Source organism: Oncorhynchus tshawytscha, linkage group LG27 (genome assembly GCF_018296145.1).
Source record: "Oncorhynchus tshawytscha isolate Ot180627B linkage group LG27, Otsh_v2.0, whole genome shotgun sequence".
Lineage (NCBI taxonomy): Eukaryota > Metazoa > Chordata > Actinopteri > Salmoniformes > Salmonidae > Oncorhynchus > Oncorhynchus tshawytscha.
In genome coordinates, this window is record NC_056455.1 from 12,972 (window position 1) to 28,825 (window position 15,854).

The following is a 15,854-nucleotide window of genomic DNA, read 5'->3' on the forward strand; positions in this document are numbered from 1 at the left end:
ACAATGTGTTTTAACATATAAAAGGTACAAAAACAACTATGAAGTGACCAATGTATTTTCTTTTAACCAATAAGAACATGGACCATAAAACGAACATCAACGCATCATGGATGGAATGCTTCTATTAGGATGCAGGACACTATTTTGTTTGTGTGATTGGTATGGTGTTCCGGAGGTCCGTGTTGGTTCCCAGTTTTATGGGAGGGGGGGTGACGACCCTCCCACTCTGTCTGGAATTCTTTCTCTTTGCTCTTGTTTTCCTTAATAGGATATCGGTGGGCGGCGCCGGGAGGGTCGTCAGCAAAATGGGAAATGGGACACACCTGGGCTCGGGTGTGTCCCGGGATAAATCCACCTCTTCCCCGTTCATTGAGGAGACTCTCCACTCACACTGTTAGATTTTGGTTGTGGCCATTTTGTTTGTTTGCTTTCGGCACCCCTCATTATCAAACTTATGCACGCAACCACTCACTTACACTACTGACTACATGACAATGTACTTAATTTGTTCGTGGATTACATCACAAAAACTACAATATGATCATTGGAAAGATACACATTCACTGTGGATGGGAGCAGTGCTGTCTTGTTGTCCCAATTCATCCATTGTTTGGAATTGTTTGCTCCACAAGATCTAAAACTGTCTTTAGAAAGGCTTTGCAAAGACAAGTTGAACAGGGCAGGACAAACTGAACCTAGCTCTATTAGGCAGGGGTGTCAAACTCATTCCACAGAAGGCCGAGTGTCTGCGGGTTTTTGGTTTTTCATTTCAATTTACATCTAGACAACTTAACCAGGTGAAGGGAGTTCCTTAGTAATTTGTGAACTTCATTTATCAATCACGGGTGGAACAAAAACCTGCAGACACTCGGACCTCCCATGGTAGGAGTTTGACACGTGGATTAAAGTAATTAACCACTCAAGCTAGTCTAATCAGGTGTGTAGATGTTGCCCAGAATATAAAGCCCTGCGCCCACCGTGAAACTCCATAGACGGTCGCCTAGCTCGCTAGCTAGTTGAAACTGAGTAGGCCTATAGCTAAGATTGTCATTGAAAACATTGACAGATCAGTGAAAAATGCATAGTGGGTTAAGAAATTTCGTAAAAAGCTATAATTCAATCTCCATTACATACTAGCGATTACAACCACATTGTTTCATTGCATACTTCATTTACCAGGAAAGAGGATGATCGCATGGGAGGATCGGGGACGTTCCAAGTTGCCTTGGTTGAAGTCATAATACGCGTTTGTGTTGTAGGTCAACATACACAGATTCTGCACAGAATAAGAATATACATTCAAACTGCCTGGAAATGCGTTTCTTAGATGTATTTAATATTATTCTATAAACCGAACGCAGAAAGTTACGTCCCCTGCAGCCGATTGTGCTGCTGACGAACTGGAACGCGCTCTGCACTACATTGGCTTGAAGTTGCCAATGTACAGTACTGATCTTGGGTCAGTTTTCCGTTATTTTCTCGTACGACTTGGGGAGAGAAAGCAACATAACCTGCAAGGGTTTCGATCGGCCAAAATATGTTTTCTGACTGCAATGAGCGCAACAACACACACAAATATTAAGTGAAATCAAGCATAGAAAACAGCATTTGCCATTGATAATGTATTTAAATGTCCCCTGGCAAAGAACCCAATGAGTGTTATTACTAGGAGTGTTCTCTGAACGGTTTCAAAATGCCTACATGTTGAATATCCTATTGTCTGCAGCAAATTAATGTATCAAAAAACATTGGTTAAATGAGGACATGCATACTACGGAAGTGTGGCGTGGTAGACTGAAAGAAATGTATTTAATGGAAAAATCACCAATAAAATACATCTGAAGACAGATGTATGTATGTAGGCTAAATATTGGAACCGCTCCTTGAAAAATATTATTGTGTAGACATGACTTATTAGTCGTAAAGCAACCAAACATTTGTTAATGTTATTTTCTTTTTTGCATTTATTTCATACATTTTATTTACTTTAGTTTCTTAATTCTATAGTTATATTGTTTGTTGTAATAGCCTGTATCTCAGACGACCATAACCTTAATAATAATCACCCTACTTACTTCACAAACAATAATTCTACTAGTTGACTGCACGGACACATAGCACGGGCTACTGACACTCACTCCGCCGTGGTCGTGAATGGGCATGAGGGCTGGACACGCCGCCACCCAGACCCTACTGTTGTCTATTACACATACTAATGCTTCGTTCAGGTGCTATCGGAGTTTTCGGAAATTCCTAGTTCCGACTGGGAAGTTTCACTTGAATGACCCTCCAAATAGGAATTACAAGTGGGAAATGAGAAAAGGATGTTGCCAATCTTATTGGGTTAAGAATTGTTCCGACTTCAAAAGCACTTGAATACCATCATGTCGGAGTCTCAACTGCCCATTTTCTTATTTCTCACGAGAATGTGAAGCCAGCATAAGACATCATTAAAATCCTAGTCGGTACTAGGAAAATTACATTTCTGACTTGCTAACTGATTGAACGCGTTAAAGTAGACTAAGTATATAACATGATTGACATGACCGTAATAATCATCACGGAAAGGCCTTGGAAGTGCCATAATTGTAAGCCAACATAATTCATTATTTTACAATAACCTGTTTAACGTAATACATTCGTTATGAAGAAAATGGTGTACTGTTGCCTACACGAAAAAAAATGCATTTTTGATTACAAGTGCACCAGTATCCCAAAGTATTAAGCGAAATCAAGCATGGAAAACAGCATTGACAATAAAACAAATTTTCCCACGAAATAGGTCTTTTCTCACAAATTCTGTTCAGCAAGTTTAAAACACTATTTATAAGCATACAACTACACATTTTAAAACAGGGTTAAATAAAGACACAATTTCTGTATATTCACAACGTTGAATTAGCCATAAAGAAGAACAAAAATGAAATATAGGATATTGTGTCTTTGGTTGTTGCAAAGGCTTGTGTGTAGCCTACTGGTTAAATGTGTGTCTTTTCGCACGAATTAATTAGCACATAAATTCGTGTCTTTTCTCACGAATTAAGCCGCACAAAAACGCACAAAATTTGCTGAAATGCATTATATACATAATGCACGAATTGAATGTGAGATTGTGTTGGCAACACATAATCCAAAACACAACCAAAACAAACTGCAAATGTATCCAACATGTTTGTTGTCACATTGCGTGCTAGGGAATATGGGACCAAATACTAAACTTTTGACTACTCTAAAATGTATGGCATTGGCATGGCATTAGTTTCATTCCAGCCCTGCCTCCTGAGAGTGCACCTGTGCCGTAGTTGATGGGCTGTAATTTCAGATCAATTTGACGCCATCGTTTGAGATTTTCTTAGGCCTGATTAAAAGCGTGAGAAATAAACTTTTAGTTACAATCAAAACATCGGGACCAAGTTTTCCCACCCTCTGACGTGGTATCTGTAACAAACACGCATCTGTGTAATCTCCTACAACAAGACCCTCCACCCATTACTGACTCCAAATTAAGCTCCTTTATATCTGGAAACTTCGTCATTCGTGCGGTGATAAACATGCCTGCGTGTTCATTTTTTAAAAATTGATAGGACATTCATTAATTGAAAGTGCCAAGAATCAACATTTAAATCAGCGGTGAATAAAAAATTAAAACACGGTGACACGAAAGGATATTAGGTTTATTTATACTTTTGTAGACAGTATTACATGCCTGTCCAAAACAGTAATAATAATAATTTAGATCTTTCACAACGAGGTAATTTTTAAAATCCTGAACCAAATTATTCAGAATTTGGTTGGAGGCAGGGGATTCTTGTTTACTGTGTAATTTTGCTCACGTGGGGAATTCTTGAACGGTGGTGGTCATGCTGTCCCTGGACATTGGCACCATGTAAAACACTTAAAAAATAGTGGCAAGAATGGGTTCACAGGATGACAGAAAGGACACAAGATCAGTTAGATAACAAAGCAAGCGTTCTATCATGTAGGAACTACACTATATATACAAAAGTATGTGGACTCCCATTCAAATATGTGGATTTGTCTATTTCAACCACACCCGTTGTAGTCAATGAACAGCATTCTCATATAGGTGTTCCTTTTGTCAATGTGGGAAAGGGCAGAGGAGTGCGATTGAGATTGTGTTATCTGTGGATCTGTTAGGCGGTAATGTGAATTGGAGTGGGCCTAGGGTTTCCGGGATGATGGTGTGGATGTGAGCCATGACCAGCCTTTTAAAGCACTTCATGGCTACCGATGTGAGTGCTACGGGGCAGTGGTCATTTAGGCAGGTTACCTTCGTTTTCTTGGGCACAGGGATTATGGTGGTCTGCTTGAAACATTTAGGTATTACAGACCCGGTCAGGGAAAGTTTGAAAATGTCAATGAAGACACTTGCCAGTGGGTCCGCGCATGTTCTTGGTACACGTCAATCGGTCTGTGTAATGATCGTGCTGTTCAATCAGCTTCTTGATATGCCACACCTGTCAGGTTGATGGATATCTTGGCAAAGGAGAAATTCTCACAGAGATATAAACAAATTTGTGCACAGAATGTGAGAGAAATAAGCTTCATGCGGTATGGAACATTTCTGGAGATCTTTTATTTCAACTCGTGAAACATGGAACAAAAACTTTAACATGTAGCGTTTACATTTATGTTCAGTGTAATTAGCCTGCCTGCCTGCCTAATATGGTTAGCCTGCCTAATATAACTCGCCTGCCTAATATAATTAGCCTGCCTGCCTGACTGTCTAATTGACTAAACTTAACTTCAAATGGCCTAATGTATAAAAGTGGTTTTCTATACATCTCTTTGACTCAGATGTTGTCACTAGTTACCTCAAATTCAAAATTGGCTGTATAGTAAAAATTCAAGAAAACAAAAATATGCTGTGTGGTTAGGGTTAAAGTTAGGGTTAAAATCTGATTTTAAGAAACTTGCAGAAATAGGCGGGGTTTAGCCATAATTATGACTTTGTGGCTGTGGTAACTAGTGACGACTAGGACATAATTCTAGGCCTCAGGAACTAACCCAACCTTGAACTTGTTAAAACGCTGAACGCCACTCTGTTCCACATAACATGACAAAGTAGCAGAAGTTTAACTGTTGTCATTGTTCATCTGCAAGTTCTATCAGTTTCATATCTACCAACGTCTGTAACGATGTTTACATAAATCAGAATGACTATATAGTCTTGAGGACCAGAAGCATTTTTGTAATTTTATATTTTTATTTCACCTTTATTTAACCAGGTAGGCTAGTTGAGAACAAGTTCTCATTTACAACTGCGACCTGGCCAAGATAAAGCAAAGCAGTGGGACACAAACAACAACACACAGTTACACATGGAATAAACAAACATACAGTCAATGATACAATAGAGAAAGTCTATATACAGTGTGTGCAAATGAGGTAGGATAAGGGGGTGAGGTAATAAATAGGCCACAGTGGTGAAATTATTACAGTATGGCAAATTAAACACTGGGATGATAGATGTGCAAAAGATGAGTGTGAAAGTAGCGCTACTGGGGTGCAAAGGAGCAAAATAAATAAAATAAATAACAATATGGTGATGAGGTAGTTGGATGAGGTAGTTGGATGGGCTATTTACAGATGGGCTATGTACAGGTGCAGTGATCTGTGAGCTGCTCTGACAGCTGGTGCTTAAAGCTAGTGAGGGAGATATGAGTCTCCAGCTTCAGTGATTTTTGCAGTTCATTCCAGTCATTGGCAGCAGAAAACTGGAAGGAAAGGAGGAATTGGCTTTGGGGATGACCAGTGAAATATACTTGCTAGACCTGCTGGAGCGCGTGCTGGGTGCTGCTATAGTGACCAGTGAGCTGAGATAAGGCGGGCCTTTACCTATCAATGAGTTATAGATGACCTGGAGCCAGTGGGTTTGGCGACGGATATGATGCGAGGGCCAGCCAACGAGAGCATACAGGTCTCTGTGGTGGGTAGTATATGGGCCTTTGGTGACAAAACAGATGGCACTGTGATAGACTGCATCCAATTTGCTGAGTAGAGTGTTGGAGGCTATTTTGTAAATTACATCGCCAAAGTCGAGGATCGGTAGGATAGTCAGTTTTACAAGGGTATGTTTGCCAGCATGAGTGAAGGAGGCTTTGTTGCGAAATATGAAGCCGATTCTAGATTTAATTTTGGACTGGAGATGCTTAATGTTAGTCTGGAAGGAGAGTTTTTAGTCTAACCAGACACATACAGTGCCTTGCGAAAGTATTCGGCCCCCTTGAACTTTGCGACCTTTTGCCACATTTCAGGCTTCAAACATAAAGATATAAAACTGTATTTTTTTGTGAAGAATCAACAACAAGTGGGACACAATCATGAAGTGGAACGACATTTATTGGATATTTCAAACTTTTTTAACAAATCAAAAACTGAAAAATTGGGCGTGCAAAATTATTCAGCCCCTTTACTTTCAGTGCAGCAAACTCTCTCCAGAAGTTCAGTGAGGATCTCTGAATGATCCAATGTTGACCTAAATGACTAATGATGATAAATACAATCCACCTGTGTGTAATCAAGTCTCCGTATAAATGCACCTGCACTGTGATAGTCTCAGAGGTCCGTTAAAAGCGCAGAGAGCATCATGAAGAACAAGGAACACACCAGGCAGGTTCGAGATACTGTTGTGAAGAAGTTTAAAGCTGGATTTGGATACAAAAAGATTTCCCAAGCTTTAAACATCCCAAGGAGCACTGTGCAAGTGATAATATTGAAATGGAAGGAGTATCAGACCACTGCAAATCTACCAAGACCTGGCCGTCCCTCTAAACTTTCAGCTCATACAAGGAGAAGACTGATCAGAGATGCAGCCAAGAGGCCCATGATCACTCTGGATGAACTGCAGAGATCTACAGCTGAGGTGGGAGACTCTGTCCATAGGACAACAATCAGTCGTATATTGCACAAATCTGGCCTTTATGGAAGAGTGGCAAGAAGAAAGCCATTTCTTAAAGATATCCATAAAAAGTGTTGTTTAAAGTTTGCCACAAGCCACCCGGGAGACACACCAAACATGTGGAAGAAGGTGCTCTGGTCAGATGAAACCAAAATTGAACTTTTTGGCAACAATGCAAAACGTTATGTTTGGCGTAAAAGCAACACAGCTCATCACCCTGAACACACCATCCCCACTGTCAAACATGGTGGTGGCAGCATCATGGTTTGGGCCTGCTTTTCTTCAGCAGGGACAGGGAAGATGGTTAAAATTGATGGGAAGATGGATGGAGCCAAATACAGGACCATTCTGGAAGAAAACCTGATGGAGTCTGCAAAAGACCTGAGACTGGGACGGAGATTTGTCTTCCAACAAGACAATGATCCAAAACATAAAGCAAAATCTACAATGGAATGGTTCAAAAATAAACATATCCAGGTGTTAGAATGGCCAAGTTAAAGTCCAGACCTGAATCCAATCGAGAATCTGTGGAAAGAACTGAAAACTGCTGTTCACAAATGCTCTCCATCCAACCTCACTGAGCTCGAGCTGTTTTGCAAGGAGGAATGGGAAAAAATTTCAGTCTCTCGATGTGCAAAACTGATAGAGACATACCCCAAGCGACTTACAGCTGTAATCGCAGCAAAAGGTGGCGCTACAAAGTATTAACTTAAGGGGGCTGAATAATTTTGCACACCCAATTTTTCAGTTTTTGATTTGTTAAAAAAGTTTGAAATATCCAATAAATGTCGTTCCACTTCATGATTGTGTATTTAGGTATTTATTGTTGTCCACATATTCTAAGTCATAACCGTCCAGAGTAGTGATGCTGGACGGGTGTGTAGGGTGGGCAGCGATCGGTTGAAGAGCATGCATTTAGTTTTGCGTGCATTTAAGAGCAGTTGGAGGCCACGGAAGGAGAGTTGTATGGCATTGAAGCTCATCTGGAGGTTAGTTAACACAGTGTCCAAAGAAGGGCCAGATGTATACAGAATGTCTGCGTAGAGGTGGATCAGAGAATCACCAGCAGCAAAAGCGACATGATTGATGTATACAGAGAAAAGAGTTGGCCCGAGAATTGAACCCTGTGGCACCCCCATAGAGACTGCCAGAGGTCCGGACAACACGCAGTCCATTTGACACACTAAACTCTGTCAGAGAAGTAGTTGGTTAACCAGGCGAGGCAGTCATTAGAGAAACCAAGGCTGTTGAGTCTGCCTATAAGAATGTGGTGATTGACAGAGTCGAAAGCCTTGGCCAGGTCGATGAATACAGCTGCACAGTATTGTCTTTTATCAATGGTGGTTATGATGTCGTTTAGGATCTTGAGCGTGGCTGAGGTGCACCCATGACTAGCTTGGAAACCAGATTACATAGCGGAGAAGGTACGGTGGGATCCGAAATGGTCGGTGATCTGTTTGTTAACTTGGCTTTCGAAGACCTTAGAAAGGCAGGGTAGGATAGATATAGATCTGTAGCAGTTTGGGGCCCTTTGAAGAGGGGGATGACCGCGGCAGCTTTCCAATCTTTGGGGATCTCAGACGATACGAAAGAGAGGTTGAACAAGCTAGTAATAGGGGTTGCAACAATTTCGGCGGATAATTCTAGGAAGAGAGGGTCCAGATTGTCTAGCCCTGCTGATTTGTAGGGGTCCAGATTTTGCAGCTCTTTCAGAACATTAGCTATCTGGATTTGGGTGAAGAAGAAATGGGTAGGCTTGGGCAAGTTGCAGTGAGGGGTGCAGGGCTATTTTCCCGGGGTAGGTGTAGCCAGGTGGAAAGCATGGCCAGCCGTAGAAAAATGCTTATTGAAATTCTCAATTATCGCGGATTTATCGGTGGTGACAGTGTTACCTAGCCTCAGTGCAGTGAGAAGCTGGGAGGAGGTGCTCTTATTCTCCATGGACTTTACATTGTCCCAGAACTTTTCGGAGTTAGTGCTGCAGGATGCAAATTTCTGTTTGAAAAAGCCAGCCTTTGCTTTCCTAACTGCCTGTGTATATTGGTTCCTAACTTCCCTGAAAAGTTGCATATTGCAGGGGCTATTCGATGCTAATGCAGTACGCCACAGGATGTTTTTGTGCTGGACAAGGGCAGTCAGGTCTGGAGTGACCCACGGGCTATATCTGTTCCGGGTTCAATTTTTTTGGAATGGGGCATGCTTATTTAAGATGGTGAGGAAAGCACTTTGAAAGAATAACCAGGTATCCTCTACTGACAGAATGAGGTCATTATCATTCCAAGATACCCGGGCCAGGTCGATTAGAAAGGCCTGCCCGCTGAAGTGTTTTAGGGAGCGTTTGACATTGATGGGGGGTGGTCGCTTGACCACAGACCCATTACGGACTCAGGCAATGAGGCAGTGATTGCTGAGATCCTGGTTGAAGACAGCAGAGGTGTATTTGGAGGGCAGGTTGGTTAGGATGATATCTATGAGGGTGCCCGTGTTAACGGATTTGGGGTTGTACCTGGTGGGTTGATTGATAATTTGTGTGAGATTGAGAGCATCAAGCTTAGATTGTAGGATGGCCTGGGTGTTAAGCGTGTCCCAGTTTAGGTCACCTAACAGCACGAGCTCTGAAGATAGAGGGGGGGCAATCAATTCGCATATGGTGTTTAAGGCACAGCATAATTGGACTTTTTGGACGTTTGTCTATTAGCAATGCTCTTTAGCCACCAGGCTATTGGCCTTGGCCTTTTATCCTTTGGTGCCATTAGCCGCTGCATTTGTACATGCCCACCTGTATCCAGAAAGCTCTGTATTAAACCTTTTACGTCTCCTCATTTACCTTTACACAGTCAACTTGCTAAATTCGGTCTTCAGTATACAGTATACCAACCACACTGTAGAAGGATCTATAGATGTTTGTAATATATTTTAACTTGTTACCTTCAAAATGGAATTTGAATAAAGAAATAAACACACGCCAGTAGACCTCCTGCGATAGGACCAGCCCAGTAAACCCAATGGTAGGTCCAGTAGTTGGCCATCACTGCTGGCGCCAGAGCCCCGGCTGGCTTCAGGCAGGTCCCAGACACATCCCTTCGGCACCAGCACACAGACTGGTTAACTGCTGCACACACTAATATCTAGGATTACAGTCTACACAGAGATGCTGTTTGGTAAAGGGGACATTATCAGCCACATGATACAAACTTGACAATGTTAATGAAACGGACTATTGGTGATTTTTGAGCATGTGGTTATTGTAATAGTCTAGCTAGGGCCAGTTACAGAGAAAGGGCTTAGATTAAGCCAAGAGTAGTCCTTAATGTGTACTAGTTAAACTAGGACATTTAAGTATCTTTCATTACATTTGGCTTAGTTAGTTGGAGACTATGGAGTCATGGAGTAATAAGGTAAGTAAGCCTAAATGAGAACACCTAGGCTAAGCATGATTAGGTTAAGTATGAGCACATGCTGTTGGTCTAATGGTGCTCATAAAAACCCGGAATGGAATAGAAAACACAGTTACTGGTGTGAATCTTGAGACAAAACAATGGCAGAGGACAAAATAATTTGTTCAAAAAACTATAGTGAGTATGAAGAAGATACTAAAACTACTTTTGTGGAGCCATCCAGTTATTGAAGGTAAAAATAATACTGCTGCTATTGAGCCGAAGAAAGAGTGGTTGGGCTACAATTTGCAGTGAATTCAATGCAAATGAAAATGTAACCACCAGAAGAGTACAACAACGTCAGGTGAGATATTTTCCTTATTATCAGAATTTCACATTTCTCATATTTTTATTTTTGTGACATCACTTATATTGAATGATATCTGCCTTCAAATACTCTGTGGAATGACATTAAACTGGCTTTATAAAGAAAGAATGCAGAGATCAGAAGAGAATGATTTACTGGTGGACCAACAAAAAAAGACAAGACTGATGATTTGAGTGACTTGCTGTCTGGAATAATAAGCACCAGCAACCTCTGGATGGTATCCCAGACGATGACCAACCTCTGGATGGTATACCAGTCAATGACCAACCTCTGGATGGTATACCAGACGATGACCAACCTCTGGATGGTATACCAGACGATGACCAACCTCTGGATGGTATACCAGACGATGACCAACCTCTGGATGGTATACCAGACGATGACCAACCTCTGGATGGTATACCAGACGATGACCAACCTCTGGATGGTATACCAGACGATGACCAACCTCTGGATGGTATACCAGACGATGACCAACCTCTGGATGGTATACCAGACGATGACCAACCTCTGGATGGTATACCAGACGATGACCATCTCTGGATGGTATACCAGACGATGACCAACCTCTGGATGGTATACCAGACGATGACCAACCTCTGGATGGTATACCAGACGATGACCAACCTCTGGATGGTATACCAGACGATGGCCAACCTCTGGATGGTATACCAGACGATGACCATTTGGACAGTTCAGATGAAGAACTCAGCAAAAATGGTACATATACCAAATAAATAAAATTGGTAACCTCCTTTGGTAAATATATTCCAATGTCTGTGTCAATCTTTATTTTATTCTAAGGACCATATGCGTTTATTTGTGCTTCTAACAGTGTTCTTTTTCCAGAGACAAGGAATGTGAACAGGTTGGAAGAGCCAGTAAACAGTGAGTGTGTACCCTCCACATCTGCTATAGCATCCCGGAGAGAAGACGCTGCCACCACCTTTCAGCAGAGAACAAAAAAGATGACCATGCATGAAAAGTTAGCCAGAGAATTTCATGAGCATAAAATGAAATATCTGAAGGAAGAACATGAAAGGAAAATGAGGAATCTACAGGTTGAATTGGATATGAAGTTGGAAGAGAGAGGTATGATCCAAAAAGATACAGTTGTGATTACCAGCCATGGTGTATGATATGTAAAAAAATCAAATTTTGTCATTTGGATATTCATGAGTGAGAGTATTTTAATCACCACAAACTACATTTTAAACCAGCCTTGGTTTAGTCACTCATTTAATTTTGCTGCACACTATTTTAATTTTGTACAAAACAAACATTATCAAAGCAAAAATAAGCCATAATGAATACATTCCTTATTCAAATGCATCTCATCTAGTTGAAGTGCTGCAATGTGAAAGCAACTCTGTGTGCAAGTCCTCATTGGTCATTGCCTGCCTCAGCTTTTGGCACATCTGCTTGATGCTGATCTTCCATTGGAGGATCAGGATAGCAATGCTACTTCAGGTAGTTGTGCCGCACAGCTGTAGCAATGATCACCTTGCAGCATCTTCTTGGCTTGAAACAAAGTGTATTGCATAAACACTGGAATAGATTTTTCCATACTCCAAACATATGCTTGACCATCGCTCTCGTGCAGATATGAGCTCTGTTGTATCTTTGCTGCTCAGCTGTTGTGGGTTTATATACGTGTGAAGTGAATAAAAAGTTACTCTGACCATATCCACTGTCACCAAGTAGTGGTCCACTACTTTGTCCTCTCTGAAACTGGGCAACAATGTTTGAAAACTCTAAATTAGGAGTACATTCACCCTGAACATTGATGGAAAACCAGTTCTTACGGTTCCTGTACTCTTCAGCATCAGGAGTTGATGGACACTTGATGGGAACATGACATCCATCTATACAGCCAATCACTCCTGGGAAGTGACCATATTCATAGAATTGCACTTTATAGTTGGCAGCATCAGGAAACTTGATGTAAAGACTCCTCAGTTCAGGAGTTTTTACCATTCTACACACAGTTGCTTCACTGGCAGCACAGAAATCGCCAGTTTCACAATGAAAGATTCCAGATGCCAAAAACCTCAAAGCGATCAGAACTTGGGTGAAGACCTTCCTCTTTGAGACAGAGAGGAAAGTCTAGGTTCAAGCAAAGATACAGTTGAAGTTGGAAGCTTACATACACCTTAGCCAAATACATTTAAGTTTTTCACAATTCCTGACAACTTTGGAAGTATGCTTGGGGTCATTGTCCATTTGGAAGACCCATTTACGACCTAGCTTTAACTTTCTGACTGATGTCTTGAAATGTTTCTTCAATATATCCACATCAATTTGCTACCTCATGATGCCATCTATTTTGTGAAGTGCACCAAGTCCATCCTGCAGCAAAGCACCCCCACAACATGATGCTGCCACCCCCGTGCTTCAAGGTTGCGATGGTGTTCTTCGCCTTGCAAGCAGCCCCCTTTTACTCCAAACATAACAATGGTCATTATGGCCAAACAGTTCTATTTTTGTTTCATCAGACCAGAGGACATTTCTCCAAAAAGTCCAATCTTTGTCCCCATGTGCAGTTGCAAACTGTAGTCTGTTTCTTTTATGGCGGTTTTGGAGCAGTGGCTTCTTCCTTGCTGAGCGGCCTTTCAGGTTATGTCGATATAGGACTCGTTTTACTGTGGATATAGATACTTTTGTACCTTTTTCCTTCAGCATCTTCACAAGGTCCTTTGCTGTTGTTCTGGGATTGATTTGCACTTTTCTCACCAAAGTATGTTCATCTCTAGGAGACAGAACACGTCTCCTTCCTGAGCGGTATGACGGCTGCGTTTGTCCATGGTGTTTATACTTGCGTACTATTGTTTGTACAGAGGAACATGGTACCTTCAGGCATTTGGAAATTGCTCCCAAGGATGAATTAGACTTGTGGAGGTCTACAGTTTTTTTTCTGAGGTCTTGGCTGATTTATTTTGATTTTCCCATGATGTCAAGCAAAGAGGCACTGAGTTTGAAGGTTGGCTTTGAAATACATCCACAGATACACCTCCAATTGACTCAAATGATGTCAATTAGCCTATCAGAAGCTTCTAAAGCCATGGCATCATTTTCTGGAATTTTCCAAGCTGTTTAAAGGCACAGTCAACTTGGTGTAAACTTCTGACCCACTTGAATTGTGACACAGTTAATTATAAGTGAAATAATCTGTCTGTAAACAATTGTTGGAAAAATTACTTGTCATGCACATAGTAGATGTCCTAACCCACTTGCCAAAACTGTAGTTTGTTAACAAGAAATTTGTGGAGTGGTTGAAAAATGAGTTTTAATGACTCCAACCTAAGTGTTTGTAAACTTACGACTTCAACTGTATTATCTCCAATGCATTTTCTTTGTACATACGAAAGCGGTCTCGAAAAGCTATTTCATCAGTCATTTAATGGATTACTCCTATCCACAATAACTTGTCTGGCTGGCCTCTGTAGTGCATGTTGGTCTTCATTTAGATATTCCAAATCATCCATGCTCCCTCACAAACAGTACTAAGCAGAAGTAAAACCTGCCTCTTTGAACGATTCATTTCCACTTCAATTTAGTCCTGGAGTAGCTCTAATCCTCCCTCTTGCAATCGGCTTTGTTTAATCCAGAACAGGATAAATCTACGACTATTTTAAGATAAGAATGTGCAAGTCGCTTAGAGTTAAGACAGCTCAAACAGGCATTTTAGTCTGGGACTAGGCTTAAGCCTTGTCTGTGAAACCAGCCCTATATTTAATAGGGCAAATTTAAAAATGTAATGTTATATTCTTAAATATTGTAAAATTAAATTAATATATTCTTTCAGCTCACCCTGCTAGAATGTTGATGATGACCGTACGGCCTACCAGGAAAGGCACCATGGGACTTTTGCTCTTTGAGTTAACTGCCACTAGCAACACTACCATGGAAACCAAGCACATAATGGCTATCTCTCCAAAGATTTGCCCCCGCCAGCTGGTCCTCTGATTAGAGGATGGTAAACGCCACTCCAGTGGCGTTGGTGTAGTTCTCCTTTGATATCATCTGAAGGACAGTGTACAACTGTCAACTGCTGGCCTACATGTTGCAGGTGCTAAGCAAAGCAGGACACCACTTCACATTAGTGACAAATCTATTAACAAAAAGTGCTAGGCCTACACATATTATGAATTGATTAATTGATTGATTTTCTTAACTTTATAAGCATGCCTTTCCCTAACCTTGTATCCAGGCTCAAAGAGAACCAGCTGGTGGAAGAGAATGTCCTTTCCGCTATAGAATTATAATTTGTTCTCCCTTTATACTACTGCAACTGTTCATTAGAGGTTACCGCAGGTGAACAATTAATAACCCAACTGACCTTTGACATGGCAGCTCCCAGCACCCCTCCTATTAACTGGCTGATAAGGTATGAGATGACCATGAACAGTTGCATGCCGCCACACAGTTAGATGGTGAAAGGAGGGTTGAAATGGGACCCATTCAGTTGCATGAAAATGTTAAACTCAACGAACCTTATGAAAGCTGAACAAAGTTTATTCTGCCCAAATGATCAATACAGCTGCATTCAGACAAAAACTTAACACATTCCAAGCTTAGTTGCACACACTACATGCCTTCCTCCTATAACTTCTGGTGTAGACCCTCTAAACCTCAGCACTCCATCAGTGACATTTCATACTCTCAGAACACAACAAAAATAAAAGCCTGAACACTGATTTAAATCAAATCAAATTTATTTATATAGCCCTTCGTACATCAGCTGATATCTCAAAGTGCTGTACAGAAACCCAGCCTAAAACCCCAAACAGCAAGCAATGCAGGTGTAGAAGCACGGTGGCTAGGAAAAACTCCCTAGAAAGGCCAAAACCTAGGAAGAAACCTAGAGAGGAACCAGGCTATGTGGGGTGGCCAGTCCTCTTCTGGCTGTGCTGGGTGGAGATTATAACAGAACATGGCCAAGATGTTCAAATGTTCATAAATGACCAGCATGGTCGTATAATAATAAGGCAGAACAGTTGAAACTGGAGCAGCAGCACGGTCAGGTGGACTGGGGACAGCAAGGAGTCATCATGTCAGGTAGTCCTGGGGCATGGTCCTAGGGCTCAGGTCCTCCGAGAGAGAGAAAGAAAGAGAGAATTAGAGAGAGCATATGTGGGGTGGCCAGTCCTCTTCTGGCTGTGCCGGG